The 24,434-nt window shown below is 39.6% G+C and overlaps 1 long non-coding RNA gene across 1 annotated transcript in view; it reads right to left on the bottom strand.

The window, feature by feature from the left end:
- LOC121105220 overlaps positions 1-24,434 on the bottom strand; it is a 48,105-nt gene continuing 23,671 nt past the window's right edge. The window contains exon 2 of the long non-coding RNA XR_005837676.1: positions 1-939. This is a non-coding gene — a long non-coding RNA (uncharacterized LOC121105220). The remainder of the gene's footprint in view (positions 940-24,434) is intronic.

The following is a 24,434-nucleotide window of genomic DNA, read 5'->3' as shown; positions in this document are numbered from 1 at the left end:
TTTTTTTTTTTTTTTTTTTTTAATTAGCAGAGCAGAGTGAAGACACCCAGACAAAGGCTGAGGCGCTAAGGCCATTCCGAGGCCAGCACCAGACGGAGTAAAAGCGGCAGCGCGCGACGTGAGCGGGGTGCGCGTGCTGCTGGGCAGTGACCCCGGGGCCGGCCGGGTGACCCAAGGCCAAGGCGGTCCAGCTGCCGCAGCAGCCCGTCGCAGGGCGGTGAGGGCGGGGACTCGTCTGTTCCTTCACCGGCGCGCGGCTGCTCTGGCTGGAGGCTGGCCCGCGCCCCCGTCACCAAGCAAGCCCGCGGTGCCATCGCACTCCGGACGGAGACAGCCGTGTGGGAAGACGCGGGCCGGGCAAGGCTGCAGAGGGCGGGGTGGGGCCGTGCTGGTGGCCGGACTCCTCAGGGGAAGGCTCTCGAAGGACAGCCACTTCCAAGGTGTGGCCGGCCGGGCGCGGGCTGGAGATACCGGGAGAGGGGGGCCGGGCCCCCGGAGCCAGGCGGCCTGGGGTCCCCGGGCCCCTCAGCTTGATTTCGTCGCCTCTCCGTACTGCGCCCTGAGCTCCCAGGCCAGGCTTCCCCGCGCAGGGCTGGTGCCCCGGCGTCCACCTGCCCGGCGCGGCGTCTAGTGCCTGGTGGTTTGCCTGCAGTCGCGGAGTCCACGGAGCTAAAAACAACGGGGTCTGGGGTGGCGGGCAGCGATCAATCTGCTAAACTCCGCAGAGCCCGGAGCGGCAGGGAGACAGACGGGAGAGGCCCCGGGCACCCTGGCCAGTCTCTTCCCTGAAAAATCATCACAAAACTTCTGGACTTGATCTCTCGATTATTCTCCCTTCGCACGGCTCGATGTACAGGAAACCGCGCTTGGAAGGTTTGCTCCTTCTCAAGATGGCGACGGCGCCAGCTGTTGTCACCGCATCTTCCTCTGTGATGCTGACTGGAAAAGAGGGAGAAGAAAAACCATGATATTGACCTAATTATGAGGACAGTATTTGTGGTTGGGAAATGACACATGCAGAAAAGTAGGAGGAAAAAACCACCCAAATATCACCACCTAGAGATAACTATTATTAAGGTTTTTAATTTTATATAACTATACGGTCAGTATATATTTGGGTCTACCTGAGGTCCTTTGGTAGCTGCAGTTGGGTATCTTAATTTTAAATTTAGCATTAGTTAGCACTCACTTTCCCACTGACAGTATCTTTTCTAATTTCCCAAACTGGGCTCCAGGCTCCAGCCATACCAAGGCAAATAAGGCAGAGAGAGGCTGGGGCGGGCAAAAGCCAAAATTCTGTCCCACGTGGTTATTTTCTGAGGTAAACACCGTGGTGTTACAACCTTGGTAGTTTCCCGGTTTTCCTCCCCAATTCGTAAGAGGATGTCATAGGAAGAGAACAGGAGAGACTCAGAGATGCGAGGACTGGTTTCCAGAGCAGATGATTTTCTTTGGTGTGTAGCTGTCAGTCAGGCTTGCTGCAAAGCCTGAGACATGGCTGAGGAACGTACACACACACAAACACACACACGCACACAAATGGCATTTTAAAAATTTTTGATCACCCATATCATGGCACACATCTTGACATTCGCCCTAGTGTGGGCCTTTCTAACCAGGGAACTTGGCCGATTCGCAGTCGTAAGAGATAAGGACAGCTGTCTGTGGTGAAGATACTAACAGAGACGAACTGTTCTCTGCCTGGCTTGGAACCACATCTTCAGCCTCCTTCTTTTAGGCGCACATGAGCCTCTTTTTTTTTTTTTTTTTAAGATTTTATTTATTTATTTGACAGAGACAGCAAGAGAGGGAACACAAGCAGGGTGAGTGGGAGAGGGAGAAGCAAGCCTCCCACCGAGCAGGAAGCCTGATGCGGGGCTCGATCCCAGGACTCTGGGATCATGACCTGAGCTGAAGGCAGACGCTTAACGACTGAGCCACCTGGGCGCCCGCACATGAGCATCTAAACAGTATTTGTAATGAGTTCAGCCTACGGAAAATTTTGATCAGCTTTTGTATTCTTACAATTTGAGTGTCTTTGTTATCTTTTTCGTTCTTACTGGGGCAAGGCTAAAGCAGGAGCCAAACATAAACCCACCCCACTTCTTGACCAGCCCTAATCATAGCATATATGTAACCTTATTGTCCTTCCTTACTTATCAGAGCGCAGAGGGTCACATGAGCAGGCGCTGTTAGCCTCCTGTCCAACAGTCATTTCCTCCTCCTTCAGCGTTGACCAGAGTAAGAGGGAAAGAGCTAAAAAAGCACTGAAAAGGTAGGAATAAAAAGGCCAAATAAATATAAATTGTGATTGGTCTAAGCCAATCATGGGAATCTTAAACCCCTTTGCCAGATACTCACTTTTCAGCCTCCCTTGCTGTTTGAGATGGCCGTGTGATCCAGTTCCCATGACGGGCATAGGAAAAAATCTGGAAAACACTTCCTTCCTGATGAATGGGAAAGGTGCTTTTCCTTTGCCCCCTTTTTCTCATCTTTGAATGTAGTATGAAGGCCTCCTGCCCAGAGCTGCGGTAGCCTAGCCATCTGGTGACAGTGAGGTGACAGCATGAGGGGGAAAGATGCTGATTCTGACATATGAAAAGGAACCAGATCCTTGATGACATTTTTGAGTTACCAGTCAACCCTAGAATTGCCCACTTTAGGAATCTTTCTTAAGAAGCAAGGAAATTTCTCATGGCTTAAGGCACTCTTTCTTGCAGGTGAACCTGTCCCAACTGACACATGCCAAGGAGGCCAGTACATGAGAGGCTCAACTTTTCTGAAAGGCAGGGTCCATATTGTAGTAACTGCTGAGCTACAATCCAACAAAGTCACATCAGGAGTTGACCAGCTGGATGAATAAGATGCATTCTTCTCTCACTGGTGGAAGCTGATCTTTCCAGAAGACGGACAGATTAAGATGAGGGAGCAGGCAAAAATGAATCATCCAGAATCTATATTCCACAATCCTTGAGTACCGTTAACGTGGCATACTCTTTAAACGTGCTTTCCGTTAAGCCCAAGACATGTTGGTATTAGTATGTATGTTTTTCACAACACCTAGTAGAGAAAAGTCAACGTACGCGGTATACAAAGCGGGAGTCAGCCTCATACGTACAGCCTCTCAGAGAGCTTTGGTGGGCACAAAGGGACAGCAGGACGTTTAGCTTGAGCACGCACTCATCCCGGAGCCCGTGGCACAAAGTGCTGTGTATTCAGGATCACGGAACATTACGAATAACCTCTTGAGTTCAGCTACTTCATAACAAAACAGTTTCCATCTGTTTTTAGGGAACGGTTATTCATTTTGCAAATTCATTCACTGACAGTTTTCAATGGTCATCTTCCTCACAGCGTCTAAAATATTGTTGGGTCTATACAAAAATTGAATTATGGAATCTCTTCAGGAATATGGCGTTCAGGAAAGTTCCTGAACTTTGAAATCAGACCAACAAGAACTCAAATTTTCTGCTATTAACTAGCTGTGACCTTGGACATATTACTTTACTCCTTTGAGCCTCATTTCTTTTTTCTTTTGTTGTCATTTTTTAAAATTTTTTTTTATTATATTATGTTAGTCACCATACAGTACATCCCTTGTTTCTGATGTAAAGTTCGATGATTCATTAGTTGTGTATAACACCCAGTGCTCCATGCAATACGTGCCCTCCTTACTACCCATCACCGGTCTATCCCATTCCCCCACCCCCCTCCCCTCTGAGATCCCCAGTTTGTTTCTCATAGTCCATAGTCTCTCATGCTTCATTCCCCCTTCTGATTACCCCCCCTTTCTTTATCCCCTTTGAGCCTCATTTCTTAAATGAGGATAATAATGCCTTTTGCAAAAGGCTGTTGGGTGATTTAAGTAAAGAATGTAAAGTACAAAACACAGAGTAGATGTTGATAACAAATTGCCTCTCTGTCAGTTAGGGTCTAATAGGAAATAGATGGACTATACAAATTAGGATGTTTTAACATTTTTTCCCCTGACAAATGGATTTATTTCTGAAGGTGAGCAGTACTTAGGGGAAGCACATCTAGGAAAAATTCCCAGGTTAAGCAAACGAAGCTGCTGTCCAAATTTAATTCACACGGGTGTTTATCACCTCACTGTTGTCTTAGCGAAAACCAGGAAACAATCCAGATGTCTGAGTAGAGGGAATTGATTACATTCGTACAGCCGAATACCATAAAACCAATAAAAATAGCATTGTAAAAGTGAATTGACACCAAATATATTAGTAATAGAGTGTTAAGTGAAAAAACAGATTTTAAGATATTAGAGAGTAGATTCTATTTTGTTTAAATTATATTTACAATCTCAATTTATATCTAAATATTATTTAAAGCCAAGCTTTAAGATTCTTTAGGAATCTTTTATAAACTGCCAGCCTTTTTTCAGTCCTCAAAGAGGTAGAGAGTTGATTTCACATCTTTGCGGGGGGTTTGGCGCTTTGGGGAGCATCACCCTTAACATGATTCAGATGATTAGATGGAGTGGCCAGTTTTGTGTTTGGTAATAGGCCCTCTTGAGCGTGTTTGCATCAGAGCTGCCTCTGAGACTCTGTAACTTGTCTGGGCGGGGTTCAAGGTGAAGGTGGAAACAACACTGTTGCCTGCCTGTGTGAATTTAACGAGCACTGTCTTGCCAAGTGTTGCTTGTTCCTTTTTGTTTAATCATGTGCAGGATATCTAGAGCTGGGAAACTGAAAACTGCCGGAAGGACAGGAGGCAGGATCTTCCCTTTAGAATAGAGACTGTAAAAAGTAATTGGACTGGCCATGGTTTAGCTCAACGTGGGCCGGATGATTGATGCCCATGTGTGGAATTACTTAGGACAGAATAACCCAGAAAGCACAGCTGCTGGACTATTGTGATCCGTTCTCATTGTCTGGCTGGGGCCACACCTCTGAGGGCAGAGGGATGAAGTTTCCTCTCCAGCAGGGGATGCAGACTGAAGTGGTTACAGGGTGACAAGCAGTGATGACAATAATAGGCAACATGCACACTGAAGAGTGTTCTAAGGGTTTTACTTGAATTATCACTTTAAATCCTCAAAAAAACCCTAGGGCGAAGATAGTATTGTCCGTGTAATTTTATAGACTGAAGAAATGTATACATAGAAAGGTTAAGGAACCAGTGAGTAACAGAGATGGAATTTGAACCCCCCTCTGGCTGCAGAGTCGGACTCTTACATTATGGTCTGCTGCCTTTTTGACGTGAGTGTCATGTCCTTGAGTGAAGCTGGCTGGACGTAAGCAGAAGGGAGAAGGGGAACTGGGCAAACTGGAGATGAAAGTCCTGCCTGAACAGACAGCTACTGGCCAGCAGCTGCTGCTGTGGAGGAAGGTGGGCCCAGCGTTTCCAGATCATCCGAGCTCTCAAGAGGAAACAGAAACCTGGATTCCTAATTTTAGAGTACGCTCCTGGCCAACACACACACACGTGCACACGCGTGTGTACACGCACGCTCATACTGCCATGCACCAGTAATTTCTGAACCTTGTAGTAAAGAGAATGGAGAGTTCCATGTTCAATCATCCCCCAAAAAGGAGAGAGCTGAGTAGATGAACCTTAGATGGGAGGAAGGGAAAAAACTCCACCATTTATTATGCTGTCATTTTAGGCAAGTTAATTTATGTCTCTGAGCCTCCGTTTTCTCATCCATAAGTTGGAGGGGAAAACAGTATTATCTCATAGGGTTTAGATGGGGGTTAACTGGGGTGACCAACTTTTTAAAGTGCCAACCTGGGATACAGCCATACCAGACTAAAATATATGTCATATATAATATATATTCTATTATAAATGCATATAATACATTTATTATATACAGTGTATAATTGTAATTAGCATAATTTTGTTTTATTACTTTAACAAAAAATTTGGAAAAGAGGTGTTTATTTGAAATTATACATTATTCTGTATTATTTACTTTTATTTTTTTATTTTTATTTTTTATTTTTTTAGATTTTATTTATTTATGTGACAGAGAGACAGCCAGCGAGAGAGGGAACACAGCAAGGGAGTGGGAGAGGAAGAAGCAGGCTCCCAGCGGAGGAGCCTGATGTGGGACTCGATCCCGGAATGCCGGGATCACGCCCTGAGCCGAAGGCAGACACTAAACGACTGCGCTACCCAGGCGCCCCTACTTTTATTTTTTTTAAAGATTTTATTTATTTGACAGAGAGCAAGCACAGCGAGACAGAGCATGAGCAGGGGGGAGGGGCAAAGGGAGAGGGAGAAGCAGGCTCCCCACTGAGCAGGGAGCCCAGTGTGGGAATCGATCCCAGGACCCTGGGATCATGACCTGAGCCGAAGGCAGACATTTAACCGACTGAGCCACTCAGGCGCCCCTGTATTGTTTACTTTTAAATACTTTCAAATAGCACATTATTGCTATTATTAACATAATTGTGTTAATTAGAACAATAGTAATCTGTCCCAGAATCATTTATTCAAAAGACCACTCCTTCCTCCACTGAACAGACTTGGCACCCGTGTTGGAAATCAGTTGCCCGTAGATGTGTTGGATTATTATGTATTCCAAGCCATGTAAATGTAAGACTTTTTTAAAAGAAGCATGTAAACCAATAGGACTAATTAGACAGGTATTACCTATATTTAATTAAAATAATAATGACCTTTATCCTTCTGTCCCATATTTTTACTATGTTCCTTTTCCAATAATACTTGTCTGAACTGCTTACAAGCTTGAGAACATACTTCTTTTTTTTAACATAATGGTAAAACTGAGCAGTAAAACATAAAATTCACTTTAACGTGCAGTTCTGCTCTTATCAGGCCCGCAGGACTCTGAGTCTAGGTATCAGTCCAGTGTGATGACGTCAAGCTAAATATCATCTTAACAGAAGCACGTGGACATGGAAACTGAGGATTTTACTTCTGACCAGTAGATTTTCTAACTTGGTAGAGGTTAGTTTCCAGCTCTCCAAAAATGTTTATCCACATGTTTCCATAGGGTTGTTTTGATGGATTAGTTCTTTGGCAATTAATTAGGTCCTTTGCATCTATGGATTCATCCTGTAGACCATCCAGGTCTTAAATACCCATCTTTTAAAAATATTCTGAAACACATGAAATGCCATCATAATTTCAATCTTTCTTTCTCAGGGAAAATAGTTTTAAAGCACAGAGATCGGGGCGCCTGGGTGGCGCAGTCATTAAGCATCTGCCTTCGGCTCAGGGCGTGATCCCAGCGTTCCGGGATCGAGTCCCACATCGGGCTCCTCCACTGGGAGCCTGCTTCTTCCTCTCCCATTCCCCCTGCTTGTGTTCCCTCTCTAGCTTGCTGTCTCTGTCAAATAAATAAATAAATAACATCTTTTAAAAAATAAAAAAAAATAAAGCACAGAGATCATTCGAACTTGGGAAACTCAAGTTGGAGTCCAAGTAAGTTACGATGTAGTAAAGAACTTAGAAGTCCTATTCAACTTGGTGTCTTTTTCTGGTAGTGGGCTTTTTTCCCCTTTTGAGTTCTGGAGCAGTCTTAGTTCCAAAAAATGAGTCATTTTTCACTGTATGAGTTCTTGTCACAACTTACAAACAACACCAAGCTCAGGTGCAATCAGTTTATCCTTTTCTACGCCACTTCGAGCCTCTACAGAGACCAGCAAACAATTTTAGAGAAGCAGCATATACATTTCTATTTTACTGTAATCCTTTTTCTCTTCAATGTATTTCCAAATTAGAGAAGGATATTCTTCCTCTCCCACACTTTGAAGATTTGATTTTTATGGGAGGCCAACATTGTAACACCTTTTCTACGGAAGGCAGCAATGACAGCTGTCTCGTAGGCACATGTATAATGAGGCTATCTCCTTCCATTCCATAACATCAAAAATCTCATTAAATGCTTTTGTACATTTTGAGAACACTGAAAATGACTAAAATTTTTCAGTATGAAAGCCTCAATTTCACAGGGAAGCAAGCCACCTCTTGTTAGCAGTGTTATCTACACAATGAGCAGGCGGCTTAGAAGATACGTCTTCCTGTTCTTTGGTAAGGTGTTTATGGACTGAATGGAACTTGTCAAACTTAAATTTGCCCTGTCTGCTGAATATGTAACTAGATGAGCAAAGTCTAGTGTGTATCTGGATAAGATATCAACAATCTTCTGTCTTATGTTTTCTGTGCTTCCATTAAAATCTTAGTAGAAATCAAGAAGATGATTTGAAACTCCAGTTTTGAAATCAAAGTACATAAGAGTTGAAGGGGACAGTTTTTAGTTTCAGTGGTTTGAAGTTACGTCCAGCATCTGATGTTCCCTAGAAGCAAGATCGTTGATAAGAACTGAGAGAATTGGCTCTACACTTTAAGGGGCCAACACGTCTGTTATCAAACTTTGCCCTTTTGTTTGCCCATAGGACTTTTTAGCTGCACCTTTTGAATCGGGAAATGTAACTTCACTCAATATCAGGGAGCAATCAAGGGAACTATGATAATGTATGTGTTTTTTCCTGTGGTATATGCAAGGTAATTCAGCAGCCATACTTTTCAAGTTAGCATTTGTGTCTTTTTGGAGAGACAAAACACTTTTTATTGATTTAGAAGTACTTGCCTATCTCATCCCAGATTTGTGAGATTCAGTTTCTATATATGCTTTGACTTCCATCTCCACCGTGCCCAACCCCAAATACTGTGCAGTATGTTCTGTTCTGGTTACATAGCTCCCTAACCCAGTTGTATGTCTTCCCATTTATTATTTAAATTACACATTTTGCCCTACTATTTAGTGAAGTTTGGGCCATGCTAGCACTGGCATTATAATCATTCTCATTCTCATTATCTGAACTCTTAGAAAACATGGTCGCATATTGAATGTGAAAAAATAGATTAGTGCTACCTGGATAAAAAGCAAAATAATCCCCAGGCAGTTAAGCATGAACTGCTAACAGTCATGATTACAATGCACTTAAGACACACACTTCAGCTGCCTCACTGGGAGTGTCGCAACAATGGGTGATCCATTACTGCGGAGCGCAAATCACGGTTGCCAACATCAGCAGACAAGGGGAGATCAACAGTAGCTACCAAAGATGGATAATCTATGCTGTGTGCATTTGACACTAAAAAGCAACGTTGCTTTCGGCCTCTATTCTTTGGGCCACTCTATGGGGTTTGTACTTTTCCTCCAACCTTCTACACCCATCACTGAAAATCAGGCCTTTTCTCCCCCAGGGAGGGGGTCTCCTGGGACCAGGATTTGCAATACTAAAATTGGGACAGTTGCCAGCAAACCAGGATGGCTGGTCACTTTAGCCAATTAAATAAGATAATACACGTAAAGCACTCAGCATGATGCCAAGGACTAACATAATATAATAAAAAAATATTAAAAAAAAAAAAAGAACTCAAAAAGAAAAAAAAGAAGTGCTCATTAGGCCCTCAAGGAAGTTGAGTCTGGACTTAAGGCACAGAGATGCTCAGAGTTTTCCCAATAATGGGAATGAATTGGTCCTACCATGTGGAGGCAAGTAAGGAGATTGGGAAAGAGGTGCCCAGTAAGGACTCTGAGATGAGTCTAGGCTTGTAGCTCTATTTTATTTGTTGTTTTGATTCCCCAACAAGCTGTATATAAAGCTTTAGCTAGGCTTTTTTATGAGGACCATTAGTAAGGGAGATAGCAGTGGGCAGCTAGACATCAGAGAAAGACCATGCTGGAGCCGTTTCTTGACACACGAAACTTAGAAACAACTGGGGCACACTCTGAGTGTATTAAGTCCTTGCACAATAGACTTGCCAAATAAAATTCAGGACACCCAGTTAAATACGAATTTCAGACAAACAGCAGTTCTTAAATATAAGTACTTCTCAAATATTGCATGGGAAATACTTATATTAAACAATTTTTCATTGTTCATTTGCAATTCAAATTTATCTGGGGATCTTGTACTTTTATTTGCTAACTCTGACAACTACTGCATAGGCAAGTGGGAACTTAAGAAATGTAACTCATTTTTAATCACACTATGGCAAAGCCCAGAGATAGAGTGATCAACTGACAGAAACTGAAAAGATAGAAACCAAAATGTTAAAAATGGTTATCATTAAATAGCAGTATTACAGTGATTTTACTGTAACTTTCCTAAATTCTATTTTTTCTAAACATTGTTATGGTAATGTATAATTAAAATAGTATAGTTTCTGTGATGGGGAAATCTGGAGAACCACCTAAAGGATGCATTACTCAGAACTGGCTAGTTGTTATAATCCACAGCCCCCAATTTCAGTAGCTTAACCCAATGAAAATTTATTCCTTCCTCACATAAAGTCAAAATGGGTGTTTTAGGTCAGTGGGCAGCTCTCTTCCAAATGGGGTTCAGGGACCCAGGTTACTTCCATATTGTGTTGCCTTCATCTTTCATCCAAAGTTGCCATGGGGTTGTTTCTACCTCCATTCCAACCGGGTCAGGTGGGAAAATGAGCATGAAGGATTTTAAGTGAAGGAATATTGAATGGAAAGATTTTTATGAGCCAGGCTGGACGCTCCATCATCAACCACATTCCACCAACCAGACTTCACAGAGCAGTTTAGGCCACCAGAGGCATGAATGAAAAACTTGAACTGAAGGAATGACATGTTCCTAGAATGTTTTCTGTTTTTATGGCTACTTGATAAAATTATTCTGAAAGTCATCTAGCAGGAAAAATAATGGTGAAAACAGTGAAAAATTTTCTCAAAAGAAAAATAATAGGGGTGCCTGGGTGGCTCAGTTGGTTAAGGATCTGACTCTTGGTTTCAGCTCAGGTCGTGACCTCAGGGTCATGAGATCGAGCCCCACTTTGGCTCCATGCTTGGTGCAGAGTCTGCTTGAGATTCTCTCCCTTCCCTCCCCCTCTCTTTCTGTCCCTCCCCTGCTCATTCTCTCTTTCTCTTTCTCTCTCAAATAAATAAAATCTTCAAAAAAAAGAAAAAGTGATAATGATGAATAGTGCATGGAGGCGCTACTTTCAGTATCATGTATAAGAGTATATTAAAAGTTTACACTATTGAAATCAGAATGAAATCATATCAAAAATAGACACACACACAGAAATAGAGTTCAGAAAGTGACATAAGTATGAATTAGAAGTTGCTTTGAGTAGAATAAATGGGTTTTCTTTCCCAAGCCAATATGTGACATCCATTCCCTTTATTTATTTGTTTGTTTGTTTGTTTATTTTTAAAGATTTTACTTATTTGAGAGAGAGAGCAGGAGCACGAGAGGGGCAGGAAGGGTCAGAGGGAGAGGGAGAGGCAGGCTCCCCGCTGAGCAGAGACACCCCCCCCCCAACTCAGGTCTCGATCTCAAGGACCCCAGGATCATGACCTGAGCCAAAGGCAGATGCTTAATCTTAACTGACTGAGCCACCCTGGTGCCCCCATCCATTCTCTTTAAAGGGCCCTACCTGGAGGTTGCACTGACTTCAGCCTCAATGAATTGTTCCTTTGTTTCATTATCTGTTAGCCAACACCTCCATCCAGCCCTTACTGCCCTTTTATTTAACAATAGGGAGAAGCTACCTGCTTAAACTTGGGAGACACGTTCCATGTCTTGATCTAGGTAGTGGTTACACAACACCCATGTAAAAACCCATCAGGCTGTACATTTAAGATTTGTTCACTTTATTTTATATAAATTATACCTCAAAGAATGATTTTTTTAAAAAAGAAAAAAATAGAATGACCTTTGAGCATTTATAACCAGGGGATGTGATTAAGTCTGGATAACTAAGGAGGCTTTTCTGAGGAAGTAACATATGAGCTAGAATCTGAAGTGTGAGTTGCCATAAAACAGGCAGAGGGCAAGACAGACCTGAACAGAAGGGCCAGCGTGTATAAAGGCCCCGACTTGTGCAGTGGTTTGTTAAGGCACTCATCTATGTTGTCTTTTAGAACTTTTACAGAGTTGTCTTTGACATTTAGATTCTTAACCCACCTGATACTAATTTTTGTGTATAATGTGAGGTATGGGTGTAATTTTATTTTTCCTCATATAGATAACCAATTATCCCAGTCCTGTTTATTAAAAAATTTATCCTTTTCTACTGATCTGCTATGCCAACTCCATTATATACCCAGTTTCAATATTTGTCTGAGTCTTTCTTGGCTTTCATTCTATTCAACTAGACTCTTTGTCTTCATCTCCACCCATAGCACACCATCCTTAATTATGGGAGCTGTATAAAGACTCTTCATATCTTGTAGGTATGTCTCCCCATCTTGAAGTTTTCTACAAGAGTGTCTTGGCTATCCTTGGCCCTTCCATAAACATTTTAGAATTAACTTTTAAGGTTATAAAAGCATTTATTGGATTTTGATTGGAGTTACATTAAATAAATATATCTATTTGGGAGAGAACTGACATCTTTATGATATTGTCTTCCAATCCATGAACATGGTGTATCTCTTCTTTTATTTGGGTAACTTTAATTCATTAAAGGTTTATACTTTTTTTCAGTGAAAGTGTGTGTGTCCTTTGTTAGCATCATGTCATTTATGAATTATGACAATTTTATTTACTTCTTTACAATACTTATACATTTATTTATTTCCTTGCCTCACTGTGTTGGCCTGGGACTCCAGAACAATGATTAACAGAAGTAGTAACAGATAACCTGTGTCTTATAATAAATCTTAAGAAGAATGCTTCATGTTTCAGAGGTAAATATGATATTTGTTATAGGTTTTTAATGATAATTAAAAATTTTTAACATGATATTTAAAAATATTTGTTGTAGGTTTATTTTTGTTAGAGCAGGAAGTTTCCTTCTAGTTTTAGTTTGTTTTTTAAAATTTTTAAAAATTTTTAAAGATTTTTATTTACTTATTTGAGAGAGAGAGAGAGATTGAGCATGAGCAGGGAGAGGGGCAGCGGGAGAAGCAGACTCCCTGCTGAGCAGGGAGCCCCATGTGGGGCTCAATCCTGGGACTCTGGGATCATGACCTGAGCTGAAGGCAGTCCTTTAACTGACTGAGCCACCCAGGTGCCCCTATTTTTAGTTTGCTAACAAGGTTTTTTAAAAGTCATGAATGAGTGTTGAAATTTAACCAAGCAACTGTAAAACTTGACCTGGTTATATGGTCTTCTTCAATCTGTTAATGTAGTGAATTATATCAATTGATTTTCAAATGTTGAACCAATGTTGCATTACCAGAATAAATTAAACTTAGTCATAATGTAGTATCTTTTTTTATATGTTGCTAAATTCAGTTTGCTGATATTTTATTTAAAAATTTTAAATCCATATTCATTATTGAGCATTACCTATAATTTTCTTTCTCGTATTCTTTCTTGGGTTTAATTATCATGATTACACCAGTTTCTAAAAATAAATTGAAGAGTATTCTCTCTTTTGTAAGTTTCTGGAAGAGTTGGTTTAAGATGGGATTATCTATTTCTTGATTGCTGGGTAGAATTCAACACAATCATTCAATGGGATCTTGTTGATTTTCTGTCTAGTAGTTCTATCGGTTTCTGAGAGGGGCTGTTTAAGTCCCTTGCTGTAATTGTGGTTTGTCTATTTCTTCTTTCAGCTAGATCAGTTTTTGCTTCATGTAATTTGAAGCTCTGTTGTTGAGTCCATACACATTTAAGATAATTATATCTTCTACTAAGAGTTGAATCGTGTCCCCCAAAAGGTATGTTGAAGTCATAACCTCTGGTATCTGTGAATGTGACCTCACTTAGAAATAGACATAATCAGGTTATAATGAGGTCATACTGGATTAGGGAGGGCTTTATAAAAGAAAAGAAATTGGACACAGACAGACACAGGGGGAAGACAGCCATGTGATGACAGAGGCCGAAATTGAAGTAATACATCTACAAGCCAAGGAGCGCCAAAGATCGCTGGCAAACACCAGAAGCTAGAAGATGAAAAGGAGGACTCTCCCCTACAAGTTTCAGAGGGAGCATGGCCTTGCCAACATCTTAATTTCAGACTTCTACCCTCCAGAACTGTGAGATAATAAATTTATATTGGTTTTTCTTTAAAGATTGATTGATTGATTGATTGATTGGACAGAAAGAGAGTGAGCATAAGCAGGGGGTGCGGGAGAGGGAGAAGCAGCCTCCCCCATGAGCAGGGAGCCCGATGTGGGGCTCAAACCCAGGACCCTGGGATCATGACCTGAGCCGAAGGCAAACACTCAACTGAGTCACCCAGGCTCCCCAAATTTATATTGTTTCTACCCACCCGGTTTGTGGTACTTCGTTACAGCAGACTTAGGGAACTAATATAACCTCCTAGTGGATTGATCCTTTATCATTATGTACTATTCCTCTTTGTCTCTAGTAATAGTCTTTGCTTTGAAATCTACTTTATCAGATATTAATGTAGCCACTCTGGTTTTAGACCAATGTTTGCAAGATAAATCTTTTTCAATCCTTTTATTTTCAACCTACCTATTTCACTGAATTTGAAGTGACTTTCTTGTACACAGCGTATTTTGCAGTCATGTTTGTTTATCCACCCCACTTATCTCTGTCTCTTCATTGGTGTATTTAGATCATTTGCATTTAAGGTGATTATTTTTAATGCTTAAGTCTGCAATTTTATTATTTGTTTCTGTTTCCTCTAGATCTCATTCGTTTCCTTTTCTTGCCTTTCTGTGGGTTATTTGAATATTTTTTAGGATTCTGTCTTATTTACAGTGTGTTTGAGTGTGTCTCTGTATACTTTTCATAGTGGTTGCTCTAAGTATTATAATATAAATATGTGACTTATGTTCTACTGGTATCAACATTTGAGCATTTCAAGTGAAGTTTGGAAACCTGACTTCTATTCAGGTCCCTTTACTTTCTCCACTTTTAAATACTATTGTCTTGAATATAATTCAAGACAATAGTGTTGTAATTTTTGTTTTGGTCATCAAATATGACTTCTAGGGACGCCTGGGTGGCTCAATCGGTTAAGCATGTCTTAAGCTCAGGTCATGATCCCAAGGTGCTGGGATCAAGCCCTGCATCGGGCTCCCTGCTCTGTGGGGAGCCTGCTTCTCCCTATCCCTCTGCCTGCCACTTCCCCTTCTTGTGCTCTCTCCTCTCTCCATCAAATAAACAAATAAAATTTTCAAATATGATTTCTAAAACTCATGAAGAGGAGGATAGTCTACTGTGTGTACCCATATTTCTACTCTTTCCATTGTTCTTTCTTCTTCCTGATGCTCCAAGATTCCTCTTTTATTATTTCTTATCTCTTTGAAGAAGTTCCTTTAGCTAATCTTTAAGGGTAGGTCTGCTAGAGACAAATTCTTATTTTTCCTTCCTTCAAGTGTGTCTTTATTTCCTCTTCATATCTGAAGGGTAGTTTCACAGGATAGAGAATTCATGGTTGACAGTTCCGTTCTTTCACCACTTGAAAAAATCATCACTTCCTTCTGGGCCTGCATGTTTTTTATGAAACATCTGCTCTCATTGGAATTAGTGTTCTTTATAGGTAACACATCACTTTGAAGCCACCTTAGCCCCTCTTAACCTGGTAGTTTCCAAGCAGGCAGCCCTAGCCCCTGTGATTAACTAAACCTTTCTTTGTTTATCTATAGATCATGCATTCTTTCCTAAAACAGAGCCCTTCTGCATATCAACCAAATTCGCTTGCACAATTGCCCCCCACCCCGGGCACCAAGGAACCAGACCCCCTTGCACAACCTCCAAGCACAACTGAGATAACATTTGTAGCTGGCACCATTGAGTCTGTACACAATCGAGAAATGTTAGGGATCACTGCACTCCCTTTACTGATTAACTGTCCTAAACTCCTTTAAAAACCCCCAAGCCAGACAGAAACCTTTAAGTTGGCCTTTGCACAAGAGTCCTTTCTCCCCAGGTGGCCAGCCTCCTGAATAAAGCCCACATTCCTTTCCAATCAAAATTCGTCTCTTGAGTATTAGCTTTTCAAGTGATGGGCAGTTGAACTTGGATTTTGGTAACAATTTCTGACTGTTTTCAAGGTATTTTTTTTCTTTTTATTCAATTTCCAGTTTAATTATGCTGTGTGTTGGAGTAGACCTCTTTGGATTTTCTGTTCGGGATTCGCTCAGCTTCTTGAATATGTAAGTTTGTGTCTTTTGCCAAATTTGGGACGTTTTCAGCTATTATTTCTTTGAATACTCTTTCAGTCCCACTCTCTCTCCTGTTCTTCTGGGACTCTGATAATTTGAATGTTTGCATTGTCTCAGAGGTCCCTGAGCCCCTGAAGCTCTATTCTTCTTTTTCCCCCAGCCTATTTTACTTCTTGTCATACTGGGTAAGTTCTATTGACTTGTGCTAAAGTTCACTGCTTCTATCCTCTGTCATCTCCAGTCTACGATTTAATCCAGCAACATAAAAGAATTCTTTTATTGCATTTTTCAGTTCTATAATTTCAATGTTTCTCTTTTTTTTATGACTTCTATTTCTTTGCTCAGATTTTGTTTTTTCTTGTTTGAAGAGAATTTGTAATGATTGTTAAAGCACTTTATAATGGCTTGAGAGAGCAGGAAGGGGCAACTGGCTAGGGATTTTATGGTGGTTAAGGGGTGGGGTTGAGGTAAGAGCTCCCTCATGTAGACTGGAGCTTGTGTGGCTTCAATGTCTTACTAGTACAAGAGGAGGGAGGGAACATCCAAGCTTTCTTATCTGCTGGCCCAGCAGTGGGACAGAAGGGTAAGGAGTGGTGGGGCCTGAAAATTGTCAGCAAACATTACCAATGGAGTCAGACTCTTTATTGCACTTAATGTTACTGTTATAATTTCTTTCTAAATATTTTTATTACTATCATGACTTCTTCTTTGACTAATGAGTTGTTTAGAAGTATGTATGCATATTCTAAAATATCTAAATACATGGTGTTTTTGCTATATTAAAAAATTTCTAACTAAATTGCATTGTGGTTGGAGAATATGGTAGTATGGTTAATTTGCATATAAGTTACATGTGAATTTGAAAGGAATTTTAATTCTCCAAATTTGAAGTGCAATGTTTGATATACCTCCATGAGCTCAAATATTTTGAGGTGCTTCTCTCTGCTTGTTTTAAAGATTGTCTTTTTCTTTATTGTCTACAGTTTCACCATGACTTGTCAAGGTATAAATTTTATTTATTCTATTTGTGATGCACTAGGCTTTGTGTTTCTCATAAAATCTGGAAAATTCTCTGTCGTTATCTCTTTGAAGATTGTCGCTTCCTTTTTCTCTGTTATTTCTTTATTAGACTTTGAATACGTGCTTGTTAGAACTTGTAGCTCTAGCCTCCTTGTCTAATATTTCTTTCATTTTTCCATTTTCTGGATAATTTGAATTCTGGGTAATTTCTTTGAACGTATCTTTCAGTACACAATTTTCTCTAAGCGGTTCTAACTTGCTCCACTGAGTTTTATCAGTGTAAGTATCATGTTTTTCATTTCTAGAAATTCTTGCTGGTTATTTTCCAAATCTTAGTGGTCTCTCTTCAAATCCTTGTATTGTTTGAACATATTTTAAGCTTTAAAAATTTCTTTAAATATATTAAGCATGTTTATTTTATAATCTATATATATCAACTTGAATATTTTAAGTCTTTGGGGGGCCTAATTGTACTGTTGTTTCTTTGGCTGTCATTTATGGGGCCTTATTTCAGCCCTATGATCTGTTTTTCCTGGAGCTGTTTATTTGTTCATTCATTCATTCATTCATTCATTCATTCACTTTGGAATCCTTGGGAAAGCTTTGGGATTTGGTTGAAGTTGCATTCCTGCAAAGAAGATTTGCTCTTGCTTCTACCAGGTGCCTAAGGGCACTATACCAACCTGGATGACCTTAAATTAAATTCTCTTATGGAAAATTTTTAGAGATTTCTAGGGGTCACATAGATTGTATGAATTTGGCCTCAAACTTACTTTAGGTATGCCTTTTATTATAACGTTTCCTGGGAGATTACACACCTGTCCTTTGTTACAAGTTTGAGACAAGTAATTATCCCCTCTCTCCTTTCTGTAGCAGGTTTGTTTCTCATTTTCCCCTTGGGATCTGGCTTTATGAAGAGATCTTCTGTTAGACTTCTGAGGTCCAAGACTTTACCTCCTGTTCCCTTGCATAATACAGGCATTCAAGCCCCCAAAGATCAAAATCTCCAGGGGTTAGGAGAAACCATTAGGGGGAAAGCAGACCTGGGTTCTCTCTTACTTCTTGGGAGTTCCTCCTAGTATTATTTTGGCCTCTGTGAATCCTTTCACTTGTCTCAAGTTAGAAGAGCTTTAAACAAAAAATTTTAATAGACTTTCAGAATCGTTTTAGGTTCATAGCAAAATTGAGCATCCAGTACAGAAAGTTCCCACACACCTTCTGCTTCCCCCCCACACACACACAACCTTTCACTTCTCTAACGGATCTAAGAAAAGTTGCTAATTTTTCAGTTTGTTCAGCTTTTTCCTTGTCGTTGGGACAAAATGAAACTTCCAAGCTCCTCACATGCTGAACCAGAAACCAGAGTTTTTCTTTTCTTTTTTTATGGCTTCTCAATGGTCTCCCCACATCTACTGTTAACAATTTTTTTTAAAGTATCTTATTTATCATTTTAATTATTTCAGTCTAAAAGGGTTATTCCAGGTATCTACTTGGCCAAACTGTCCAAAATGGAAATCCTTCTTATTTTCTTTTGAAGCAGAATTGCTAGCTTTCCAATTTGGAAATTTATACTGCAACTATCCAATTTCTACTGCAACTATCTGTTTGAGAGCTCTTGTTTCTCCATGCACTGACCAAGGCATACCTTCAACAGTCCTATTCTGAGCATCTTTTGTATGTATTACTTGCTTATTTGTATCTCATCTTTATCTAAATACCTATTTTTACTGGGATGTTAGTCATTTTATTGATTTGTAAGAGCTTGTTTGCCATATCTTGTTTGTCACATCTTTTCCCCAGGTACTCAGTTTCTGGTGGCCTTTTTTTAAATTTAATAAGTATTTATTTAATAGTTCCAAACAAACGTTGAAAGGTCTAAAATAGCTAATTATTTTTTTAAAATATTTTTTTTATTATATTATGTTAGTCACCATACAGTACATCCCCGGTTTCCGATGTAAAGTTCCATGATTCATTAGTTGTGTATAACACCCAGTGCACCATGCAATACGTGCTCTCCTTACTACCCATCACCGGTCTATCCCATTCCCCCACCCCTCTCCCCTCTGAAGCCCTCAGTTTGTTTCTCAGAGTCCATAGTCTCTCATGCTTCATTCCCCCTTCTGATTACCCCCCCTTTCTTTATCCCTTTCTTGTCTCTGGTGGCCTTTTTAACTTAAATTTGATGTATTTCATATTCCTCAGTTCCAACTCAAGAATTCTAGTTCACCAGGTCTGCAGTAAGCTCTCAGAATATGTATTTTAAAGAAATACTCGGCTGTTACTGTGAACCACATCCTGCAAAAATACTAAGAGATACTATTGGTCTCATAGATCATTAGATAAGTCAAATGAAGGTACCGTGACTCCAAGTCTGGTACTCTTCACATTAAACCAGTTATACCTTTCTGACCCCATTTTGTTCTTGCTTCCTTCTTTCCCCATCCAGTTGTCACAAGAGACTACTCATTACTACAAACATGAAAATCCTGCGGCAGATAAGAGAAGTATAAGTTACTTTTCTAGTAGACATGCAGTCATTAAGACTACAGACTTTGGCATCAGACAGATCTGGGTTCCAGTCCTGGCTCACCGGATTATTTTTCAGCTACTGTGTAATCTTAGCCATGTTACTTAACCTCTTTATGCCTCAGTCGTCTCACTGGTAAAGCGTTTATAACCAAGACAATTAATCTCATAGTTAGAATGGGGATTAGTTAAATAGTATCTGGAAAGCAGAGCCTTTGAGGCATAGTAAGTGACCAATCACTAAATAGTAGCACTTCTGTGTTATTTTTTGCTGAGCTTATGAGAATTTGCTCTAATTTTTGTACCATGGTTGGGGCTCCAGGTCTGCCTCAGATGCGGGTAATAAAGGAATATATTATCTGGAGAGAGTTAAAAAACAACTCAGTAAAAGTCTGTCTGCTTTTTATTACTATAAATTTGTAATCTAAACAAACTCAGTGATAAATGCTCCTCCTCATATACTTTTTTTGTTGGACTAGGTTCTAAATAATTGCCACGGCTACTGCTAAGTTTTTAATTATATATATAACCTTCAAGTTAGCATTTTCGTTGCTTACCCTTTAGTAAACACTGCATTCTAAACATGGAGGTTAATAATGAGAGCTCTGGCCCTAGGCATTCAGGCTTAGCTACCTGCAATCGTTTTGAGAGTAAGTTTGCAAAGGTTCATAATCATTCCAACGAAGTTTGGGTGCAGTTCATGTCTCCAATTCATGATTCCACACATTCTAGTGTTTAAACAAAACATTCAAATAAATAATGATAGCACAGTGATTATAAAGACACATTACTTCAATTCTGTCATTCTATATGACAAGATGACGTTTTTATTTGTGCTTAAGATTTTAGATTATAGAGATATCTCAAAGTTGCTAGAATTGATCCTGAAGAAATAAAGACACAGGCAGTTTTGCAATTTTTGGATTTTGTTGTGAAATTGGATTCTTAGGAATCTCTGCTTATCCTTTTGTTTAAAACTTCTCTCAACTAGTTTATCTTCCTTCATGTTAAACCTTTTGAAGTTAAAACTAATAAAAAAAATTAATAACAAGTCTTGCTAACATGAGTATGTAAAAATGAATTCTGACAAAGCCATTGACAAATCTGCAGAAATTAAGGCTCGAACAGAAACTGTACTGTTGTTATTCATACTATGACTGTCCAAATGCAGGCATAAGTTGTAGCGTAGGTTTTCTGTGTGTGTATATATGCATGAACAAGTGTTACCCTACTACACTCTCTCGTTTGTCCTGCCCGATATATTTAACCTTTTAAAACTTTTTCAGTTGTATGATTACATATGGGAAGTTCAATAAAAGAAAATTTCCACTCTCTTTTCCTTTTTTGAAATGGAATTTTTACTTTTATATATTTTTATTGACATGACAGGATGTTCAATAAAAGAAAATGTTCACTGTTTACATTTTTTCTGGCCATTATTATTATTTACTTCATGTCATGAATATTCCTAAAAATAACTTTGTCATAAGGAGGAAGAATGTTAAAATAATAAAATCATCAGCAGCATCATCATCTACCCCAGCTGTCAAATAGACAGAACAGAGCGTTTGATCCAAAAATGAGTAGAGTCTATTTTCAGGGCAGTCCAGCTAAATTTTTCCCATCAAGCATCAGGATTCCCTCTCTCCTTTCTGCTCATTCTTCTTTCTCTTCTCTTCCTCCTCACTGCCTCACTCAACTCTGAAGTACTATTTTAATATGATGGATCCAGTGATAGTGAAAGTGACTCTGGTGAATTCATCAGAACAGGCTGCACAGGAAACTGAAAGCCTGTATATCACAAACCAGAAGACCAGGAAAGGTCAGAAAAGGACGCTTTATCAGGTGGCAGAGTGCTGGGCTCAATTTCCTGTTGTGAGGGCTCTGAATGGGGTGGATCTCTTTAAAGGAGCAGCCCCGTGATGGGGAAATTGATGGTGGGGTGGAGAGTGGGGGAGGTTAATGATGTGGGAGAGGAAAAGAGAAACTAAACAAAATGCAGCATAAGAAATGTAAGTGCTTTTTCAAAAACACAATGATACAAATTTCTTTTTTTTTTTTTTTTTTTTGCTAATGCTTTCTTATCCTGGGAATTGACCGGGGTGACACATAACCAGACCAGACCAAATGACGCAATAAATACGTAGATAAAATAATGTTACACTGCTAATAAGATGAAATACTCACCTCATTACAATTTAAGAAATATAAATAAACAAAGAATCAACTTGGCAAAGATTTAAAAAGTCACCAAGTGTTGGCATGGTAAAGACAGAGAAATAAATAACTAATATATTACTTGTGGAGTACAGATTGGTAAACACTTCCTGAAGAATTCAGCAATATTTAGCCTCAAAAATCGATACTCATTTTAACCCAGCACTTTCATCTATATAATTTGTACAGAGGAAAAAACTATAATTTTTGATAATGATTTAACCCTATAAAAATTAACTACACCATTTTTATAATATAGAAAATCTGGAAATATCTTAACTATCCAAAAATAGTGGTTTGATTAGATATATTATGTCCTTTGACTGGAAATTTATCCAGTGATTAAAAATTATGTGCACTCAGATATTTAAGGACATGAAAATTATACTCTTAAGTAAAAAAACAAATCACTAAACAACATTATCCCCTATGCTTAGAAAAATAACTGGGAAAATGTATACTGTAGTAGGAAAAAAATCTTTATTCCCTTCTTTCACATTCCCTTCTTGCTCTTCCCCAATCCTGAGGGGGAGTTGCTAATATTTTGTCAAATTCTGGGATTCTGTTTGGGCCAATTACTGATTGGTAGCCCTGGCGTATGAAAAGGTCTGAGGCGTAGCTCCTTCTTGCTTGCTTCCTACTGCCCCCATGTGGTAGGATTGGTAAACTGAGCCAAAGTCGACCTGACTAATCAACTAGTTAATTCACCTAGTCTCCCTTCTCCTTTCTTCTTCTAAATTATTTACACTCAATTTATTTAACACATACTGTACTATTAGTTTCAGAAGTAGAATTCAGTGATTCATCAGTTGCATGTAACACCCAGTGCTCATTACTTCAAGTGCCCTCCTTGTCTCTCTTCTTTATACTCATCACTGCTTAGGCCTCCTGCACCTTGTAGTGATCTAGAGAATGGAAGGTCCCAAGGAATGGAATTGGGCCTGGGAAGAAGCGGAAACTCTGCTAGGTTTATAGGGAGCAGGTACCATGGCTACCCTCCGAGGTACTAAAGGTCCAGGCAACCTGTCTAACCCACAAAGCAAGGGAGAGGATTAAGAGATACAATCAGTTATTCAAAGGCATAGGAAAAGAGAGCTCAAGGAGTGGAAATCCTTTTGTAGCCAGACTTTGTCCAACCCACAGTAATAAATGGTAGTAAACATCTCGGATTTTTTTTTTCTCTCTGCATCCATCTTTTCTTATTCTGATAAGAACACCATGACTTCCTTCCACTGGGGTTTTTAACCTGCATATAGCTGAACGCTTTCCTGGCTTTGGGAGTTTTTACATGCCATCAGCCTCGCTGAGAACCATGCATTCCTCTGTCCACAGTACTTTATTTGAGATGAAAATGTGCACACAATGGGAAGATGTTTCCTTGGAACGAGATGCCATGTTTGGAGCACTAAGATGAACTGCAACTCTAAAGCCCGGAAAACCTGTGTGCATAAAAATAACCTATGAATGAGCTATCTAGGAGAAGTAGAGAACACTTGCTAAACATGAGGTCAACAAACCAATACCTGGTACATAATAAGATATGCCATCGTATTAATACGATACAGCCGATAGTAAAACACAAAATCTTAGAGTGTATTTGGCTTAAGTACCAAAGTTTGATCACTGTCAGAAGAGTGGTTACAGGTGGAACTGAGGTCATCTTTTCCTTCCGGACTGTTCTTTTTTGAGAGGGGACACACTTTTCCAGGGCACGAGTCAGGTGGCTAATAACAGGGTAGGATGCTTAGTGTAGTATCCGGTCAAGTGTAATAATTCAGTTATGACAGTAAAAAAGCAGAAAGGGCAATGATGTGAACAAAAGGCAAATTCTAGGGAGTATCAAGATACAAAAACTCAGAAGGCTAAATTTGTGTTCAAGTTTAAGAGGTCAACTTTGGGTTTAAAATGAGATATAAAGACAAAGGTCAGAACCTGAGTATACTCTGGATTCAAATAAGAAGTAAAAACAAGGAAATGGACCACGTAGGAAAAGGCTAAGGTAACTGCCTGGAACAGAAAATGCTGAAGATTCAACATATGGCACAGAAGTTAGTGATAGGTCATTGTAGTTTAAAGGTTCATAAACAAACACCAGTTTTCTAACGGTCTTTCTAGAGTACCTGTTTAAAAGTAACAGAATAAAAAAAAAGAATAAAAATAAATAAAAGTAATAGAATAAATAAGAAAGCAAGCAAAAAAAAATGGGAAATTCAATTCCATACTTGACAGTATGGTAAACTATATATCCAGTTTCAGGCTCACATTGCAAACTAATTTAAACACCTGGATAGTTTTTTTTCTTAATCCTCCCAACATTTTATATGCATATAGGGTGTCCTAACAAGAAATGGAAATTATCTAAGACCAAAGTAGGGTAAAAGACAAAAAGATAAGTACTGTAAGGTAGGTGAAAAATCCCTAGACATTAGAGTAAGAAGACCTATCTTATATCTAATCAGAGTTTCCAGACAGAATGGGTAAAGGAATATTCCCAGAGATGCAGGCTGAAAGTTCTCCAGACTGATGAAAGATAAGAACGCTCCGATTAATATTTCTAAATCCCACACTGGATAAATTAGACTTCCACACGGAGACACAT

This window comes from Ursus maritimus, unplaced genomic scaffold, assembly GCF_017311325.1.
Source record: "Ursus maritimus isolate PB19 unplaced genomic scaffold, ASM1731132v1 scaffold_25, whole genome shotgun sequence".
In the NCBI taxonomy this organism is placed as follows: domain Eukaryota; kingdom Metazoa; phylum Chordata; class Mammalia; order Carnivora; family Ursidae; genus Ursus; species Ursus maritimus.
This window is presented reverse-complemented; position numbering and strand designations above follow the sequence as displayed.